Source organism: Ambystoma mexicanum, chromosome 3p (assembly GCF_040938575.1).
Source record: "Ambystoma mexicanum isolate Mex_15411 chromosome 3p, UKY_AmexF1_1, whole genome shotgun sequence".
Classification (NCBI taxonomy): domain Eukaryota; kingdom Metazoa; phylum Chordata; class Amphibia; order Caudata; family Ambystomatidae; genus Ambystoma; species Ambystoma mexicanum.
In genome coordinates this window covers 564,481,152-564,502,427 of record NC_090925.1, presented here as the reverse complement: position 1 = coordinate 564,502,427, position 21,276 = coordinate 564,481,152, and the positions used below count along the sequence as shown (strand labels likewise).

The 21,276-nt window shown below is 45.7% G+C and overlaps 1 protein-coding gene across 5 annotated transcripts in view; it reads left to right on the top strand.

The window, feature by feature from the left end:
* Positions 1–1,151: 1,151 nt before the first annotated feature.
* NCOA3 (nuclear receptor coactivator 3) overlaps positions 1,152–21,276 on the top strand; it is a 1,125,593-nt gene continuing 1,105,468 nt past the window's right edge. For 4 of the 5 annotated variants that reach the window (XM_069651290.1, XM_069651288.1, XM_069651289.1 and 1 more), the window contains exon 1: positions 1,153–1,394. The gene's annotated coding sequence lies outside the window, so the exon portion shown is untranslated. Of the gene's footprint in view, positions 1,395–21,276 lie in introns of all 5 variants that reach the window. The other variant, XM_069651291.1, reaches the window with a different exon arrangement.

Here is a 21,276-nt window from a genome sequence, read left to right as displayed (position 1 = left end):
TTGGCCTCAAGCCCAGGGATCGGATCTCTCCAGGACTGAAATCTTTGCACTGGCACCCAGTGGCTGCGAGGATCAAGTTGAAAACCCTCTGCATTGTCCACAAGGCCTTCTGGGGCCTGGGCCCAAAATACCTTCAACTCTCCTAAATATCTTCCTTCTCGACCTCTTCGCTCATCTACCTCCAACTCCCTCAGGGTCAGTCGCTTCTCCAAGCACCGAGTTGGTGGTAGATCTCTTTCTTCGGCTCGGGTTTCCCTCTGGAACAGCCTCCCTGAAACTTGAGAATCATCTCCGGTTCTGGAAGCACCTCAAAACCTTTCTCTTTGCGTCTGCCTTTTCTCATCCTCTCCCCTGCTGACCTCCTGGTGGATTCGGAATCTGCACTGGTGACCTGGCCCCCCTCTGATCCTGGGCCCAGGACCCTCCCCCGCTAGTCACACACTCCTGCACTGCCTGCCTGGCATCCCCCGCACTTTGGGACTGCTCTGTATCCCTTCAGTCCCACCACCAGCACGACACCTGATGTCGGCGCTCATCTTTGCACTTGCCACCTGCTGGCTGTTACTTTACTTATTGTCATTGTATTACCTTGTACTGCACGGTCCCCTCTCCCCAACCCCCCAGCTCTTTCCCCCTTCCCCTTGCACTTGTGCAATCTGAATGACACCTGGCTAAGTATGATCTCTGTCTGTCCTTCTTTTGTTCTCCCTCCCTTGCCTCATCGCGCCTTGAAACACTTGTGTATACGCATGTTATAGATGCCATATCATATCATAACATGGGAAAACACAGCATACAACAGGGTATGCACTCTATATAACAAAACATGTGCTTCAGCCTTCTTCCCGGGATTACAAGCCACAAACTGTAGACTGGTTTATAGCAAATTCGCCTGAGAACTGCCTGCATTACAATTCTTAATCGCCCTTGTTTAATACTTTAATGTAATTCACGTGTCTTTCATATCTCAGCCACGTTTTTGGCTCCCGCTCTTGCCTTCCCGCTCAAGGAACAATCACGAGGTGTTGGCGAGGTAAACTGAGAATCTCGAGGTAGCGTAGACCAGAGACGCAGATCCCATGCACGTAACGTGAAACCCACATGATGAGGAGGAGGATCCGCGTTAACAGAATCCAGTTGTCGGCTGAGAACTAGACACTACACTTTCAAAGGCGTAGGCTGAGGCCACCACTTAACGTAGATCACAAACGTACAATGGCCTGAACGTAACGTGCAACTCACGTGATTAGAAGAAGGCGAAGCGTTGCTAGGGTCCGTTTCTCGGAAATGAACTACCTACTACCGTTTTGGGACAGACACGGATAGCACCTTTCTTATATCAACAAACCGCTTAATTGTTTACGACTCGCTGAGGCACCGAAAGACAAGTCCAGGTGCGTTACTTTAATCGTAATTGAAGTGAGTCAAAATCAAGAGTTATGTACGTCTGCTGCTTTCTGTGGACCGCAGAGCAGGGTTTGAGGAGCGGGTTGGCTGGAGCCTTTCTCGGAATTGATGTTGAGTTTCTCCCGAAAGTCTTACTGATGACCATCTTATTTAGCCTCACAAGTATTGATTTGTTGTACAACGTTGTCATCATATGACACAGGCCATAGGGTGTCTTTTTTTTTTATTTAAAGCATTGTTGTTTGGTACTTTAGTTTAATTGCTTCACTTGAAGTCATCCCATACTTCAGATCCCACAATGCATTCATTGAATGCATACCAGTACTGCTTTTACGGAGTCCTCGCGAACTTTTAGTGATCCTGAAACATTATTCAGCAATGCCATGCATGAATCTTCCATAGAGGTGAAGACCTTCTTTATCGTTTCGGCATTTTTAACATATATATTTGTATTGTTGACTATTCAAAATATGTATCTTCTCGGATGCATTTCGAATAAAAATAGCAGTTTGACCTGCATTGGATTGTAAAAGTACCCGCCGTAGAGTAGCCATTATGAACGCACAGCCCCAACTGCTTAAATAATGTTTACTGTACGAATGTTTACTGTACGTGGTTGTTCTCCTAGATGCTGGTGAATTCTGGTCATGGTGTAATTGCACATGCAAGTATTTTGTTTAGAAACTGAAACCTGTTTCATATGATGCTAAGTGTATACGGCATGCAAATAGGTGTATAATTGGTGACTCGGTAGGCGTGTGTCTTCTCTCTGTTTGCGTCCAGCTGTTCTCGTACAAACCAGTCTGCAATGACAAAGCTAATAGATCTGATCTACTATTGTGTGAGTGGGTAGCCAGACCCCAAGTTTTCCCATTCCATGTGTGAGGGAACCACCCATCTTCCTTTCTTCTTTTTGTTGGCATTCTGGGATTTGTTGTTTTGTCTTTCATTTTAGATATAGAACTACGCGTTGTATAATTCCGGACAGAAAACGGGATGATTTTCTCACATATACAACTGTAAAACGTGAGGGCTCTGGTGTAGGCGGGTGGTTGAAACTGGTTGTTTTGGTGTTTGGATGAGCGATATATCTATGAATGAATGGAAGATGGGTGACTTATTTTGACTAGGTGGAGATATATATATATATTGTTTTGTCATTGTGATGCGTGTGGATGTGTTTGGGTATTATTTGTAATAAGAAATAAGCACGTCAACCAAAAGGAATTCCACAGAAAGCTACCATGCTTTTACACACATAGATCGTTTATGTACTATTAAACTTCAACATATTATGTACGCAGTAATGTACCAGGTCAAATTGATTTAACCTCATATTTTGTCATATGCGCATGTAACATTAGGTTAAAATTATAAAACAAAAGCGCATACCATTTTTTTTTTGTATCTAGACAACGTGTTGGATAGAAATTTAACACGAGCGTATAGATAACATTGCTTTTATATTGCAATACTTTGCTGAGGTTAGTAACAAAAGTGAGAGATGCATTTAACATATGTCTCCATATATTGGTCTTGCTCACTTTAATTTACCCTATGAGAAATAAGCACGCCAAACTAAAAATCAACTTGTGTGAATTAATACCAAGGAAAGCCCCTCCAAAATGTGAAAACACTACTTTAGTGTCTTTTTATGAGAGAAAAAAAACGCCGTCCGAGTAACATACTTTTGGTCTGACTTCTTGGGTTATTGTAATGTTAATCTCTCACCGTTCCATGTCGAGAAGAGAAATAATTTGTGGGGTGTTGATAAACGGAATCGATGTCTAGGTCCCCCTACTCATGGGTTGTTTTAAGTGCTGCTACATTTTAGCTTTTGTAAATACGGGAGAATCTCCAAGTGCTTTACTTTCACACTCCGCCCTCCCCCACAGCGAGGCTCTGTGGCGGTGGGGGAGGGAGAGAGACGCCACGATTGTGTCTGCATTGTTTGGGTAAAACGAGCTTTGGAAGCACTGAACACGATATTTGACACCAGTGTTCCCCAGCTCTGGAGGTTGTTTCAGGTCCGCCATTCAAATTCGCCGTAATGTGGGTTATGGTGCATTTTGTAGACTGACACTGAACGCTTATGGAATTTTGTCAACATAGACGAGCAAGCTGCTTAAAATGGAGGGGCGGCGTTGGCAATATGTTTTGAAGGCTGTCGATGGTTTAGCATATTAGCGAGACCCGAATGTGGTGTTGACCTTTGCAGCTTCCTCTGCTAGAGTATTCTTGCTTTTGGATGTTTTGATTTTCATGTTTGGGTATCGTTTTCATTATCTATGATAACTTAAGAATGTTTGTAAGCAAAGTAACGCAGCGATGTAACGATTAACCCTAATATCACTCTGTTCCTGCTGCCACAAATAATTCAGTAACTTAGACACGCTAACTCCATTTTTGTCTGATGTGACAGTCCCTTTTAGTGGCACAGTTCGTTAACTCATTCCAGTGATACAGAACTCTGACCACTTGCGCAAAATTAAGTATCCTAGAGCCGGCTCAAAACGCCAGTTCTGGTGTTGCATCTTAGTGATATGGCCACCACCACCGAAAACAATAGCCGTTCTTGGTTTTCTTTGGGCAGGAGGCGGGTGGGGCAATATTCGAAATAGCTGCGAGCCGTCTATGTCCTTGTAGCGTAGAAAAGCCTCGTTTTACCCCGAGGAATCTGGGACTGTTTTTGACCCCCGCACCCACAACATACCCACCCATATGACCTCTTTGACCGTATGTATAAGACCCATCCAGAAGATTTTTAAAACACAATGTGTCATATATAGGTTTGCTTTTCACATGGAAGTGAAATTTGTTGCACTGTTTACAATAAAAGTTTTGCTTTCCTGTACATTGTTATCCACCAACCCCTATTGCCAGTGATAGATTGTGTCCAGTTAAAGACATTCTAGATAACACAATTTGTATGCTCGAAAATTAAATATTCGGTTGGCAGAATGCCGATAAACGGAAAATACCAGGAAGTTTTGTCCTTTCTTTTAAAAATGTTAATTATCAGTCATTCAGTTATTCCAACATCACCGATCCCCGAGGCTATCCTTGGGGATTTGCAGGGCTGTGGATGGACGGAAAACCATGTGTGGCAAACTCCATTTGCATATGTGTTTGACATCACAGAAAACTATGTCGCAGAAATGAGTCTTTGATGTTAGAGGGGAGCATAAATATCAATTTGAAGCAGTTGGCAGGCTTTGGACAAGGAACAGTTAAACCTTGTGATGTCCGATATATGAATGGTCACTGTTAGCAGTGACACTTTTTGGAGTAGCGGTTAGTGTGACCTGAATTGGTTCTTGTTACAATGACTTTCCGGCAGTGTTGAAGCCCAGATTTGAGACCAATCTGCAGTATGGCACTGGAACGCAATCCTCCCAGTTGTAGTTGGCAGCGATGTTTTATGCTGCAGGGCTTTTTTGTACCTTTTTTCTTTTAAAATGCAATTTGACTTTACATTGTGGTGCTAGTGCTTGCATTTTGCTAAAGGGGGAAAAACCGTTGTTTTTGCAGTGATATTGGGATTGCTTTTCTTTGTGTTTGATATATAATTTGGCGATATTGTCCAGGAGGCATCTAGGCGCTTTTGCATAAGATGGTTGGTTATAGTAGTTGCTTACATAGTAAGTTACATACTTTAGTTACACCTTGCATTTGGTTACTTTATGTTGGAGAGGTTCTATATTGGGTACAGACAGGTTAGGACATAGTTGTTACAGCTCGAGGAAGGTCAAGGTAAGGGCTAGGTACATGTTGTAGTTGAGTACGCAGCTGAGTTACTACTATGTATCTGGTTTTGAGGCCTTTGCGGAAGGACCAAAGGGAGGGGTCTGAACTCGGGCCAGAGGCATGGAGTTCCATTGCTTTGCCGCAATCACAGGGGAGCTGCATCCTCCAGCTTTTTGCCGTCTAAATCTTGGGATGGCCAGGTGACAAGAGTAGGAGGATCGGGGGGTCTATTAGACTGGGCGTTTGGAGATTTGTCTGGTGAGATGGGTCTGAGCACTATTCGACAGTCATTTTTGAGTTGGTGATAAGATTTTAAAGGTGATGCGATCCCAAACCAGCAACCAGTGGGTATTCGTCTGGCTGAGGGTATGTGTTCTGTTAAGTGCAGCTCTTGCTGCATTGTTCTGGACTATTTGTAGTTTGTTGATGTTTTGGGCATTGGAGCCTGCAAAGAGGGAGTTAATCCCTCCTTGTCAGAATGATGCCTCTGGCGAGGGTGATAGTTATTGGTGGTCAAGAAGGGTCTGCTGACATTGATAAGTTTGGCAGTGTAGGCAGCTGCCGTCACAATCGCGTTAACTTGCCTTGTTAGGGAGAGGGAAGAGTCCAGGTAGACTCCTAGTTTTTTTTTTTTTTTTACTTCTTTGCTACCTTTTTTAATAATGTTGCCGTCAATGGTGAAAGAATTGTAGTATTGAGGTATATTATTTAGCCTAGGTTGACTACCAATGATGAGTAGTTCAGTTTTCTCGTCATTAAGACAGGGCACATATTGCGCCATCCAGGCTTAAATGTTAACTTACATTTTGTTAAGTAAGTTGGAATCCGGTCGTGGTTGCGTTAGTAACTGCGCCGACTTGGCAAATATGTTACCCATGCTAATTTTTGACCTCCTTGTAAATATGTATTCAGTATTTCACTCTATTGTGTAAATTACTGTTATTTTATGTACTTTACCTTGCCTTGTAACTATTGTGCCTTCCTTAAGAAATGTGCGCAATACAAATGAAATTAATACAAATGGCTAGGAGTATTTGGGTGTTGTCCACATAGATGGTATACGTGACTCCCAATTTGTCTAGGTTGAACAGTGGCTTGGGGAACACATTGTAGAGTGTTGGTGAGAGACCGGAGCCTTGGGGGAACTCCACAGGTGACTGGGGTTGGATGGCACCCACAGAGGTGGAGAAGACTCCCATGGTTAGTTTGGATAGGAAGGATTCGGTCCATTTTATGGTGTTGGCTGAGACGTGAGCAGCTAGGACAAGCTATTGGCAAAGTATCTTGTGGTTTACCAAGTCGAAGGCTGCGGAAAGGTCAAGTAGGAGGAGAATGGCCTGATCGCCCTCTTCCTTAATCTGGTCCTTTTGGATTTTGAGGTCCAAGAGGGCGGATTCTTTTCTGTGACCAGAGCAGAAGCATGATTGGCAGAGGCCAAGGAGGTTGTTGGTTTCCAGATATTTTTCAGTTTGCACATATGCGACTGTCAAGTATTTTCAGGAGGAACGCTACCGTTGTGATAGGGCGGTAGTTGGTAGTTGTGGGGAAGTTCAGGTCCAGTGTGGGTTTTTTGAGCAATGGGAGTACCCAAGCTTCTTTCAGGTTTTCTGGAACATTGCTGTATGAGTAGGAATTATTGATCAAGGCTGTGATGAATGGAGAAAACTCAGCACAGTCTTTTAGAGAAACTGGGCAGATATCTCCTTGATATCTTGAGCGCTTCAGGCCGTTGATGATTTTTGGTAGTTTCGTCGATGGTAACAGGAGCGAATTCAAATCTAGGAGTGGACATTTGGGGTTTAGGGGGCAGGTGTAGGGTTTAGACAACTGGGGTGAGTTAGGATTTCTTGGCCTTGATTTTGTTTTGGAGTAGGGCAATTTTGCCGATTGAGGGCGTTTAGGAAGTTCAGGCACCAGGGTTGATCTTTGATGCACTGATTAGGAGATGGGGCTGGTGATTCACGCTCCCATAGTATAGCGAAGAGCTCTCTTGTGCCTGAGTTGGCATTTTTTCGATTCTCACATTGTATGAGTTGCCTTTCGATTGGATGGTAGCTTGTTTGTATTCTGTGGCTAATGTATTGAAGCGCAATTTGTTTGCGTGAGTAGGTGTTTTCTTTTTCCCAAGCCCTCTCAGCAGTTCTTTTTGCGGGTCGTATATCTTTGAGGCTAGAGGTGTACCTAGAGTTTAGGTGGGCTATAGGTTTGGCTTTGCAGATGCCTATCGGAGCTACTTTGTTAATGGCTGCCTGGAGGGTTTGGTTGTAGAGTCAACATGGAGGTGTGATCAGAGCTGGTATTGAGGTGAGTAGTTAGCGGTGGTATCCTGGGGAGAATATTGTCTGTGGTGAAGTTCTGAGGGTTTCTTGAGAGTGCCGTTGCAGTGAATTGAGGTGGGAGGTTTGAGTGGACTGCATCACTGATGAAGAATAATAGGATGTTGTGGTCTGACCACAGGCATGGTTTGTTGGCCATCTGTCTTTCCTGATGGTATAACCTTCAGGGATGGCCATAGAGGGGACTGGGCTGACTGCTGGGTGCAACCAAGTTTCTGTGATTGCAAGGAAGTCTGTCATATGTGGTGATAAGGTCAGCAATGTCCAAGGCATCTGGCATTGACAAGTGCTCCTTTGACGTGGGTTGTGGTGTCTGTTTCTCATTGTCTCAGGTGTCGATTTACTTGGAATTAGGTTTAATGGTTTCAATTTCATGTCTAGGTTCTATGGCTGAGTGGGTGTTGTTTTGTTGCCTTGCATAGTTTTGTGTGGGGGTTTGTCGTCACTGGTGGGCTAGTGTGGGTGACAAGGTTAGGAGGTGAGCTAGTTCTTGTCAGTGTTTGTTGATTTCTAGTCGCTGAGGGGGTCTTTGTTCTGGAGTGGAGCAGTTTGTTTCTAAGGTCGATGGATGGGGTGGTAGTTGGTGGGAATTTTTTGGCTATTGAGTAGGCGAGAAACTTGGCATTTGTTCCTATACTCCTGGGGGCATGGAGTCTTCAGATATACAGTGGTTTTTATTTGCTGTAATTGGCAAGTTTGTTGGCAGGGGGACGAGCCGTGCCTTGGAGAGGAAGGTGGATGGCGGGATTTTATTTTTTTGGATACATTCTTTTTATTGGTTTACAACAACAAGACTGACCTACCTGTCGCTCAAACATACAGCAAGAAATGGGATTGACTTGGGTTAGGTCATTGGGTCGTTCAGCCAAAGCAAGAACAGCGTACATGTTAACAAACAATGATCGGGCAGGCCAAGTCATCATTGAGTGCGCTCCTGCATGTGCATGGTCTCCTGAGGAGAAGGCGGATAGCTCCCCGAGGGGAGGTGAGGCGGAGTCCATCAGTGTTAGTGTCAGGTAGGTGCTGAGGCCTCGTGAGTCATGCAATGTTGGACCATTTACCCCACACTTTCAGAAATTTGCCCGGGCAGCTTCTGGCAGAATATATGCGTTTCTACATGGGCGCACACCTGTCCATCTGCTAATGTGGGTCCTTCGGGCGCCCCCCATATTGCAGTCACAATTCTTTTTTGGTGAGGCCCAGTGCTACAGCCAGGAATTCTTTCTCTCCCCTTGTGTGGTCCGTCTCCTCCCCCACCCCCTCATATATCCAGCAGTGCGGCCCAGGGTTCCAGTGGAGCCGGGTTATCCAGGACCGCATTAAATACATGAATACATTGACGCCAGAATTTATGTATGATGTCATATTCCCACAGCATGTGGAAGAAAGTACCAGGCACCCTACGACACTTGGGGGAGTGGGCATCCTCTCTCAGTCCCCGATTAGCGAGTGCAGCCCAGGAGTGGTAGTCCTGGTGGAGTATTTTGTACTGTATTAACCTTAATTTGGTGTATATGCCTATTTTATGGGGTAACATTAGGGCCTCCACCCACTTCTCCGACTCCAGGGTCCCACTAATCTCTCCCGCAGGCGGGTTGGCTCCCAAGCCCTGAATGCAGTAATTACCTGGTACAGTGGTGACGTGGGTTTTGCTAGGATCATTGCGTGATCCTCAAGGAGTGAGCTTTTAGGAATATCTGAAAAGACTGCGAACTGGGCGTCTAGGGCATGTGTAAGTTGTGTGTGTCTGTAGATGTCTCCGGGAGGAAGGTCAAACTCCTCTCGTAATGTTGCGAACGGCTTGAGATGTCCATCCTGTAAGACTCCATGAGGGTTAGTATGCCCCAAGCCTCCCATCTGGGAAAGCGGCCCATTACCACAACCTCCGGGATATACCCATTATCCCACATAGGTTGGTACATCGTAGGTCGCCTCCCCCACCCAATTTGTTCCACACCGACCGTATTTGAGCATCATCTCTGAGAGGTCAGCCATAGCGGAGTCCGTTCCATATAGGACCTGGTGGGGCGTTCGGTCACCCATGTACCTAGTCTCATTCCCGACATGTGGGAGGGCAGGGTCTGCATGGAGCGAGGCAGGACACCCAGCTGTGCAGCCCAGTAGTAGGCCCGAAGGCAAGGTATGCCCAGCCCCCTGTCCCAGACTGACCACTGGCTCGTTGTCCCGGCAATGCAGGGTCGTTTCCTGCCCCAGAAAAGCTTCCAGGGGGTGGAGTCTATATTGGAGAAGGTTGTGGAGGGGATGTGAATGAGGGCATTCTGCAGTACTTGGAGGGAAAGCATTTTGAACATGGCTGCCCTCCCCGGTAGGCTCAGGGGAATATATTGCCAGTGGGTGATGTCTGCCCCAAGCCTGCTCACCACCGGTTGGAGATTGAGTTGAAGGAAGTCACGGCCATGTGCCCCTCAGTTGTCCACATGCACACATCAAGCTTTTTCTTACTCGCCAAAGTCAATTATTACTCATCGCTGGCTAGTGTCAAGTAAAGATTTTAAGTGCTGCTTTATCCGCAGTAGCTGCTTCAGTACCACAGTTATTAGTAATGATGCCACCATTTTTCTCCCCAAAAGCCATAGTGTTGGTCATTAAAGCGTGACTCGCAGAACGTATTTAGTAACTCATTGGACATCAAATCGACAGAGACTTCACAATCGCGTAGGGCATTAACGAGGTTGTATCCTAAGCGGTATGGCCCATGAATGAAATTTGACCAGGTTGCATACAAGCCTATGGAAGTATTTTGTGAAATGAGTGTGACCTCAAATCCCAAGCCTGATCAGCCACATAGCCCATTGTGGAACACCCTGCCGTCCACATTAAAGCAGATTTACTTATCAACTTGTATTTGGACGGTCTTGGATTTTAGATCAGAATGAGTTGGTTCATACTGTGGTTTCCTAGCGCCAAGATTCCTTTAGTCGGTAGTGCTCGTTCTATACATTTTTATAAAATAGCCTAATGGGATCAGTTTTGATCCATGTGCTGCCTTTGACCCCTTAACTACCAAGGTTTTGTATTTTGATTATTTCTTTTTTTTTTTTTTTTTGTAATTTTTTTTTGTGGTGATTTCGGTATATCTGCATTCAATCCCTTGTAACTTTTTTGTTGCATGAGATATCTTGGCCACGTTTGGCCCCTTTTTTTCTCCACATGTAGGCGGTCCTAACGCCACCAAGGAATCCTAGTTTACTGTATGGGGGTTAGAGAAAATAACCAAAAAGGGAGAAAATGTTGTGGTTTTTCAGAAAATTTGAATAAAATTATGTACAAAGGTTCTGTTTTTGTCTCTTTATTTATTTTTTTTCCTTGTAAGAGCTAGGAACAAATGGCTTGCTGTACTGAATTCACCATTGTCCAGGTTTTCAAGAACAGGTTGAGTGGAAACCAAAAAAAGATATTTTGATATGGCTAGCATCCGTTTTGTGGGAGGTAGGCAATTTATTTTTTATTTTTTGCCCTTTTTTTCCAATAGGACATGCGTGGACGTTATGCAAGAGAGGGTAGGAAAGCTGAATGGGAGGACAGAAAGGCATACATTTCGGAAAAGTAGACAAAATTCCAAGTTTAGGAAGGGGTGATTTGCGCAGGTCATGTGTTATGATGGATTTCTGGACTCTAACCTGGTGGGCAGAGGTTCAGAAGGCCAACCTAGTTTCCTAGAACAGGGTAACCTTCTGGACAAGCCAGACCAATCAAGGTAGCTATGGCGGCGTTCAAGACTAGCAGCCTGATTCATGGAATTATTTGCGTGAAAAACTAAGATTTGCGCCCCCTTCTGCCCGAAATTCACTGTGTGAAGTATAGGGGTTTTCGGTCAGAAAGGCGCGCAAATCTGCGTCTTTCACGCAAATAATTCCATGAATCAGGTTGTAGGTCTTAGGAGGGGTGAGGGTGACTGAAAACTCTCAATGAGCACACAGAGCAAAGGCCGCTTAAAAATCACTCCCAGTCAGGTTAAAAATACTTCAACACAATCAAATCACAGTAATATTTTAAAGCCAGTACATATATATAAAACCAATGGGGTCTAAAGAGTTAATGCACGAAATGGGTCCACAACCTGAAACGGGCAGTGCAAATAGTGTTTAGTCCCTTCTGCATCCAACACACTCCTAACTAAGAGGCAGTCCAATCCCTAAGAAGGTGGAGTCTATTGCTCAAATATACTTGCACTGCTGGCACACGCGGTAGTTCAAATGGGCAAAATGGGGTCTCTTCAAGGGTCTGTAGCAGCTCAGGAAGGTAGGTTTGGTGATGAAGAATAGGTACCCACTATTTGAGGGGGGACTCCACTTGAGGGCAGAGTCGATTCCAAGAGTTGGTTATAGTATGCTAGTTTGCACTAGCAGTGGAAAGGAGAGGGGCCACTCGTATGTAAAAAGGATGGACGCGCTAGGGGCCACCGGTTAGGGTTGCGATTACTCGCCGAGCCCGGCGCACTCTGGACCAAACTCCGGCAGTCGAGTCCACTTCGGTTGCAGGTTCAAATGAGGCAATTGCGCGGATCTGCGGTTTTCAGCACCAGTTAAAGCTTTGATTCCCCTATGGGGCAGTGGTGATTTCTCCGCTATCAGTGGATGGATCAGGCCAGGCCTGCTGTAGCAGGCTTCAGGGCACAGAGCACCACAGCTGCAATGAAAGTTTGTCACCACGGCAGGGCGACATGACAACTGGTTCGGGCGCAATCACTTTACTCCAGACCTGGCAACGCCAAGTGTACGAAATTCAGTGTGCGAGTGCCGTAAACCTAGAGCTTTCGATCTGCCAAGTTTCAAGGGCCTATCCGAGTCCAACGTCTGCGCAAGCTGATCAGTCCACTGGATGGCACAGGGGTACGTCTGAAAAGGCTTACTTGCAGATTAAAAGGAAGGTGCCGAGAATAGTTCCCACTATTCCAATGGGTCAAAGCGCCTTCACAGACCTTCTAGGACGATCAGATGCAGAGGGGTCCAGCGGGCTCAAGGTGCCAAACCTTCCAACGGTTCCTCAACTCGGCTCCTTGGTTTCAGTATACTTGGATCCTATCCTTTATTCAGTGAGAAGTCCAGAAATCGTCATGATATGGGTGTTTGAGGCCTTCTCTTATCCAGAATCTCCTTCGCGCCAAAACGATGAGGCCCCACAGCACTCCACACTCTCTGGCACCCAGGATGTGTATTGGAACCAGACGTTCGAGACCACATCCTGGAGGGGCATACAGGAGCCCGCGAAAGCTTGGCGCTTTGTGGGAAAATGCATGCCCAAATAAGGACTGACCCAGGTCAGCTCGACATAAGGGAGGCGAAGGGGCAAGATGGCCAAAGGACAGGACCAAGAACCTCGTGGCATGGCCATTTTGGAGCCAGGCCACCTGTTCGTGCCAAACACTGTAATCACGGTTTACCTGGCAGGAAAGGGTTAAAAATATGCAAAATGATAAGCTGCCACCAGCCCTGTCCAAGGCACATCTGCACTTCTCCTAAAAAAAATAAAAAATCCTTCGAGAGTATCTAGGGCCTTTGGAAATGATTAATAGACCCAAGTGCACTGTACTGGAAGGTACACTTGTTACATGTTGCAGAAAAGTTGCAACATTGGAAAGGACTAATGGAAACCTAGTCTCCCAGTACTGACTGTCTGTAAGGGCATGTCAGTTTCCCCATTAAAAAGTATGCGAAAAGCCCACAAGTGCAGCAGAAGGAGCCCAGACGGGGTACACAACTGGAGGGAAAATTACACATAAATGTGAATCTTTCCTAACAGCAGGCATCAACTATGTAGGGAAAAATTCCATAGTTTGGGGAAAAATTGGGACAATGACAGGAACAAAATATATGTGGTGGACATGATTGGCCTGGTAAGGCAATCGCTTATCTGAATTTTGAGAAAAGCAATGCTCCTCTACATTCCCCCCGACTCTTCCAGTTAGGAAATCACAAATGTTTTTTTAATGTTTCACAAAACGAGCAATACCACAAGCCAAAAACGGGGCCATGGTACACCATTTTTTTTTTAATGCTTACGGCCTGAACAGACGTCCTTGGCATGTGAAAGTTAAAAAATAAAAAAATGGTGCGGATGGGCACGCCTACCATTTTTGAAAGGGCACAGGCAGACCTTTTTGAAGGGTAGGTGATTAGGTTACAAAAGTGTATAGTGCCTAAAGCCGCAACTAAATGTAGGTCACATTTGGGAAACGTAAGGGTTTTGTGACAAAGTGCAGCAGCAAATGGTCAAACGTTATGAAAGCCATGCAACCCAACAAATGTCTTACCTTCCCACAGGTGTCCCGTCGAAAACGGTACCTCACATGTGTGGATGCACCTGCCTGGCCGCAAAGGGAAAAGGCTAAACCACTGGTAACCTCAAGTCTTTTGGCAGAGGGAACATGGCAAAGAAAAGCAAATATGACAGTGGAAGATGGAGGCAGATCTACTTGGCCTTGTGAGCATTCAGAACGTGCCAGTGCAGAGAGAATGGATGAGGAAGTAGGGGGTGGGGGTGTTGGGGGTAAGTGCTGGGTATACCAAAGAGGGAAGTGCTAGGGAGTAAGCAGCTATTAAGTGACTTTGTGATAATGGTCGGCTGCCAATAATTAAGTGCAGGCCTGTAGGGGCCATGGTAAGTGCTGGGAGTGGGCGGATGCTGAAGGCAATTGGTTGTGGGAGTCCAGGACCCAGGAGGACGCATAAGGGCCCTGGTCACCAATCTCGGCAACTGTGGGGTTTATCAGAGGAGGCAGGGAGGAGGTTAAAGGGAGGTCTTGAGGAACTTCTGGAATTTGAGGACATCTGCTCAAGAGGAAGGGGAAGGCTGTTCCATAAGAGGGAGCCTGTCAAGTAAAGAGATCTGCCACCAGCTGTCTTTAGTGAAGCACTTGACACACAAGAGTTGGTGCCGGAGGAACGTAAAGATCTGGTGGGGGGAGGGTATTTCGCGAGAGGCGGTTGTAGATGGCGTGGTCCCACGGCCCCAGACAGCCTTGTGTGTGATTCAGAGATGTTTGAATTTGATCCTTGCAGTAACCTGGAGCGAGTGGAGAGATTTTAGTGCTGGAGAGATGCGATCCCTGGGCTTCAGGCTAAGAAGTCTTGCAGCCCTATTTTGGATTAGCTGGAGGGCTCGTAGAGAAGAGGGTAGGTTAAGGAAAAGGCTATTGCAGTAGCCTAGCCTGGAGAGAACCAGGGCTCTACAGACACTGAGCTTCTGGGGTAAGTGAGGAAAGGAAGAATTCCTTTGAGGAGGTGGAGTTGAAAGTGGGCCGCCTTGGCAAGGTTCTGAATGTGAGAGAGGAGTCGAAGATGACTCCAAGGTTTCTGGCTTCAGATGGAGAAGGGGAGAGCCCGTAGAAGATGGTCAGAATGAGGGGAAGAAAGAGGGTTTAGGAGTCCAATAGGAATGATCTCGGTCTTGCTGGTGTTGAGGCAGAGATTGTTCATAGTACACCAGGACTGGATGGCAGATAGGCAGTCGGGAATAATGATGGGGGAAGTAAGGAGAGGATCAGCGGGAAGTTAAGAATTGTCATCTGCATAACACTGGAAGGTGGGGGGGGGGAGAAGGTGGAACTAAGGTATGCAAGATGGGTGTTAAAGAGCCAGGAAGAAAGGTTGGAGCCCTGGGGGATGCCACAGGTGGAGATCAGGGTTGGGGAGGAGAAAGAGCCCAGAATAACCTGGGGCAGACTTGTCATTGAGGAAGGAGGTCCGCTAGTCCAGTGCCCGCTCCAAAATACCTAGGGTATCGTGGAGCCGTTATAGGAGGATGGAGTGGTTGACGGTATCAAATGCAGAGAAGAGATCAAGTAGAATGGGAACAGCTGCAGGGATGGAGTCAAGAGATCTGAGCAGGTCCTCTCGGTTGTTCAGAAGAGCAGTTTCTGTGCGTCTGGATGCTCGGAATCCAGATGGATGGTCATGTAGGCTCCCAACAATTTCAGTGTGCTGTGTCAGTTGGGGGAAGACCAGCTTCTCCAAGAGTTTCCCAGGGAAAGGGGGTGATGGATATGGGGCGGTAGTTGGCTGGACAAGACTTGTAGAAGTTTTTTTTTTTTTTCCTGGAGTGTGGCTCTCACGGGGAGTGCTTGAAGGCAGGAGGGGAAAGATGAGTGGTTGCAGAAATCCGTAAGTGCAGGGGCAAGAGAGCCAATATTGTCCTTTATGGTTCTGGAGGAACAGGGGGGGAGACCTTCATGGCACAGATATCTCTGGTGACCAACCTCATCGGTGTGATGGGAGAGGAAGAGGAGAGCAAAGCAGAGGTGGTAAGGCAGGCAGTGGGCTGGTGGGGGGGTGCGTTTTTGCAGTTGGCCTTTGAGGGAAGAGGTCATATTGTGAAGTAGGTTGTTTCATGTCCAAGCAGGATTCTTCTGTCTGCTATCATAAAGCTATCCGAGATGATGAATGCCGTTTTTTATGCAGCTAAGATTCAGACATCTGTCAATCTACCTAGGGAACTGTTTAGTCTGGTTTGCGCCTTGTCATCGCCTCTTAATGTCCAGTCTGGGGTTATTCCCTCTCAGGAATTATCGTCTATCAGAAGATTGCTGACATTAGAGAAAAAATTGCCTTATCTGCCTTATGATCAGTGATGCCATATCCCGCTGATACTATGGTTGAATCTATGCAGCAATGGTCAATGTTTCCCACTTTTGGCCCCACTGAGATGGTGAAAGCCACAAGATGAAGTCTGCCTCCCCCCTTGGATGACATTACTTTTGAAAATCATGAAAAATGTTATTCCTCATATTGCTTTAAGGGTGGGGCAGGCGGTAAACCATTCTTGCTACTCTGGTATTAACCCTCCATCTTAAGCAGACCCTTTTAAGAAACCATCACTTGATTCTTCTGCCCTTTCTAACTTTCGTTGGCTGGGCAGAGGAGGCTGCTGGTCTCTGGTAGAGGATCTTGCTCAGCTCTCTGACCAGTGTGTGGTGGGTTGGGGGCGCTGATTCTTCTAGACCCGTTGGCTGCCTTCGACACTGTCGACCACTCCATCCTGGTTGCACAACTGGCTGAGGCAGGGGTATCCTGCAAGGTGTTGGCCTGGTTGGAGTCTTTTTCTTACAGGGGACGTACTATCTTCTATTTTTGATCTGCCCCTCTTGCCCTTTCCTATGGTGTTTCTCTGGGCTTTGCCCTGGCCCATACACTGTTTAACATGAATATTCAACACCTGGTCAAACTCGTCCATGCCTCCGCTGCTACTCGTATGCTGATGATGTGCAGCTTATTGTCTGTATTGATCTTTACCAGCAGGAGGCTGAGTCTTGGCTGCAGGGATACCTGGAGGCGGTAGGTGGATGAGTAATTGGTTGAGGCTGAATGGGGACAAGACAGAGGTCTTTATGCTGGGTCTCTATGCCTCCCCAACCCCCTTTGCTGCCTTTCTGTGGACTTCGGATTTCTGGCCTATCACTCTTGGTGCACTCCCGTCCCCTGTTCTTGTTGTAAGGGACCTGGGTGTCAAACGCTGTGCTTCACTCTCTTGATGCTCAGGTGGCAGCTGTCAGCAAGGCCGGGCTCTTGAAGATGCTAAGAAAAGTTCTTTCCTTTTATTCCTTCTGATCTACATACGCCTGTGGTTGCCTCCCTTGTGTCAAGTTTAATTGGCCATTACAACTCACTCTACTTAGCACAGCCACTCTACCTCTTACTATGACTTCAACTGCTTCAAAATTCTGCAGGTCGCGTTGTTTCCCATGCTCCTTTTTCCACTCACATTTCCCCGCTTCTTCACCAGCTTCACTGGCTCACTATTGAAAAACGAGTCCAATTTTTAAATCTTTATGCTTGCTTCATCTGGCTTGTTATGGACTTGAGGCCGAATATCTACAGCAAAAACTCTGGCCGTATGTTCCTACCCGGTATCAGTCTAATGCTGCTGTCTCGTGTCAGCCGCTGTGCTTTTTCCATTGTAGGTGCTAAACTTTGGAACTTGCTCCCTGTTGGGTTGCAGGGTATGGAGAAACATCTGGCATTTCGCTGAGCTCTCAAGACCCTCCTTTTAATGCGCCCTGTGTTGACTCTTCTGATGGTTTAAGCGCCATGGTGTACGTGCGCTTAACACATAATCAATACTTTTTAGCAGGTATGGAAACTGGTTGTAACACAGCTTGCCATGTCATTTTGTATACACCACCAGTGCTAGGTGCATTTCTGTGCATCACCTTAATCGTGCTGTACATATTGATTCCCTGACAGATTCACTTTTGGCTTCCTTGCTGAGGTTGCAAAGGGTTATTAAAAAAAAAATGTATTCTAGGATAAGTTTATATTTAACATTTAACACAGCTGGTCTCTGCAATCGTATGCACTGTTTAACGGGGATTGCCTTTGTCTAAAAATAAGCTATTGCTTTGACGCTGCCGATCATCTATCTCATGCCAACAATTTCTTCTGGCGTGTTTATCAAATTTTGACCGAGAAACACCCTTGTTTACCTGCAGGATATTGGTTTGCTTGACGTCTTAAAATCTACAGGGTTGTTTGGGGTTGATGGGAGGGGTGTATATAATTCGATCAAAATGTTTGAGACAAAATACAAATTGTAAGATGTTTCGTTTTTTATTTTACTTTCTCAAATCCCTATGTGTGCAAAAATCCTTACCGATCCATGTTTTACTTTTCTAATTCTAGGATTGGAACTGCACTATCACAAACCTGCAAGAGCTATTTGGATCTGTTGACGTTGATTATAGTAGGAATGTGGCTATTGCTGATTCTAATATTAGTTGGAACGTCACAACAGTTTAAAATGAGCATTATTTTAAATAGTGGTTAATTGGGAAAGCTATTCGGATCTAGATTTGTTGTGGGCGGTTTGCAAATCGTGCGTTGGAGACCCTTTTGGCATGGAGCAAAAGTGGAACTCAAAACCTCTAGTTAATTGGCTGCATCCTTGGATGCAAGCTTTATTCTTACATAGTGCTATTTACTGTTGAAACCTTTTTGTTAACTTTTGTTTTACCATTTATGGTGTTTTGTTGTGAATACACGAAAGCCACACTCTTCATGTTAATTCATGTCTGCTTTAAAGACTGGTCTGGAATTCCAATGCTTTAATCGACCAGGATGTTGCACTAGCTGTCCAGGTACTAATCTTTGTGCCAAGGGCTTGACTGGATAAACGTGTACTTGCTGTTTTTTTTGATGATTTCAAACACTTGTAATGGTATAGACTGGTTCCATTGGCAGCATTTGCCCTTGCATGCAGGTTCTATCACTTTTGCATCTATCATCTACACACGCTTCCAACTAGACTGTAATTTCTGCTGTATTTGATGCCTTGTTGTTACATGACAGTTGAGCTTTGATATTGAGGTAATTCTACTGACAAAACGTTTAATTGGCATAGCCCCTCCTCTTCATCTTACTGTTGGATATGTGAATAGTTCCTACTGTCGTTTCAGTTTAGATTGGTTTTAAAATGATCTGCAGCCCAGAGAGTGATGCTATGATTTATGCAGTTGGTATACTTTTAATGTACTAGTGCTGCAATATGGTTGTTAGACATGCATTTCATTGTCTCATAGCAATATTTCACTGTATGTGAGGCAGTGATCAAGAGCAAAAGATCTAGGAAAAGGTCAATTTTCGAAGCTAGAATGGAGGTATTTGCAAAACCTGAATGATTTGATTGAATCGCCGGAAACTGCAATAGGAGAGCATGGGTAAACTAAGTTCATGACTGTGCAGGCAAAAGCATACATTTTGTATAGTGTATGCCGAGCAAGTAATCTCCCATTTGCCTGGCTGGTTTTAGAAGTTTCTGGGTTAACCTTTTTGGGTGATAGGGAGGAAGGCCAGTTGAGAAATTGGAGTGCGTCTTATTTAGTTTTTCAGTGCCCAGCAGCTAGTGTGAAAACTGTGGGTCTGCAAAAAAAGAATATTGAAGTTTATTGATTCCACTCACCGTTCCCTCATAAGCCCCAACCTCTAGGTTGGAAATTATTGCATGCCAAATCAAGTGGCAGAAATTCAAGTTGCAAGCTACTAACTCTCCACCTCAATCTATACATACCCAAATCACACAATTTCTTACTCACCAATAGTCCAATATCACTAGCTAATGGTGAGTGCAGGTTTTGCACCCTGGATGCCACACAGGAAGCAGCGTGGGTTATCAAAGGTCCTTACTGTAGACCTATATTGGAGCCCATCTGATTTGTCAACGCTCACAGCTACCACCCAAATTTCAAGTTTTCAATCCAGCTTGAGATAAGTTACCCAGAGGCCATCTGCTGGTGTAAATTTCAATGTTAACATGACTGTTGTACCTCCTATTTCAGATTCATTCAACAAAATCCATTGATTTTTCGCTAGAAATACATGCTTACACGATGTTGCGGTACTGTATTTTAAGTCTTTTGGTAAGTCCCGCACATAGGAGGTGGGAATGACGACTTAGTTCAAGTTTTATCCAAGAAGTGTAAGGTTCAACTAACCATATAGCTAAGATGAGTCTATACCTCAAAGAAAATAATAAACTGGTACTTGTCAGGATGTCTCTCAATAATGCCGTCCTCTGGCCACAACCTATTCTACATTCTGCTCGCTCTACTACTACAACTAAACAAAGATTTTGCTCCCACTATACTTGGCTTCTGTTGGATGGGTTCTGACACCCACCCAGATGTCACTAAAGAGTGTGGGAGCCCCTCTAATGAGGACGAACATGGTTCAAATAACCGGTTGTATAGAATTTCTTCAACTCAGGAGGGTCTACAACCATGTTTTAGCTCGCTGCACCCTTCAGAGGAGAAACATCCATTTGCATATCAGTCTGGTCCACCCCCGTGCCTGGGTTTGCAGATGGTACTCTTGTTCAGAGGAGAATTGCCTAGCATTTTGGTGCTAGGCTGCCGTTGTGGATGGGATTAGCCTGACATGTTTCCTCTGTGAAGGGTGCAGTGAGCTAAAACGTGGTTGTAGACCCTCCTGAGTGGGAGAAATTCCATACATCATGGTATTTGACCCATGTTCGTTCTCAGTAGATGGGCTCCCACAATCCTTTTCTAAAAAAAAGTTTTTATTTGTATGCATATGTAACTTTCGTTCTCTCTCGCTCGGACCGCAGCCTGCAGAAGAATACCCCCATGCAGTCTGTCTCAAAAGTCGAAAAAGTTCCTTTGCACATAGTGGCTGGTGCTCATCCTTGCCTTGCTTGACAATCTCAATGAGTCCCTAGATTCACCCTGGTCGTGCTTAGTACTGTTTCATATCTGGTAGCTCGAGTTAAGCTGTCGGGCCCTTCTGGCTTTTGTTTCTTGGTGTGCTTTCACCCCCTCGTGGGGTATTGGTGTCGGCCCCTTGTGGGCTTCTTTGAAAACCTCTAAGCCCGCTTCCTTTGACGGACCCGTACCTATTTTCATGCAGCGGGGAAGGCGTGTGCTCCGGTTGCTGCGAGCCGCGACACTGGTGATGGGTGGGGGGGGGGTCGTCTTCCTCTGCTCCTCCTGTCGATGACTGATGGGACTTTGGCATCGGGATTTCAGGATGCTGGTGGCCACTTCAGCTATGGTTTGGTTTTCCGTTGGTAGGTGTCTATGGACTCCACCTTCCTCCTGGGCTCTGCAGCATGCCGTAGGCTCTCCGCCCACCATGCCCTCAACATGGTCATGCCTCCAGGGTCCTGGAATGGAGACGTCATTTTCTCTTTGCTCTAGCGCAAGTTTAACTGACCGGCTAGCTCTCCTCTCTGCATGGGCCCCTGAGTCTTTAGTTTCTTGCTGGAATGAGAGTGGAGACGCCCTTGGTGTTGTGCTTTAGGTTGGGGTGTCAACAGA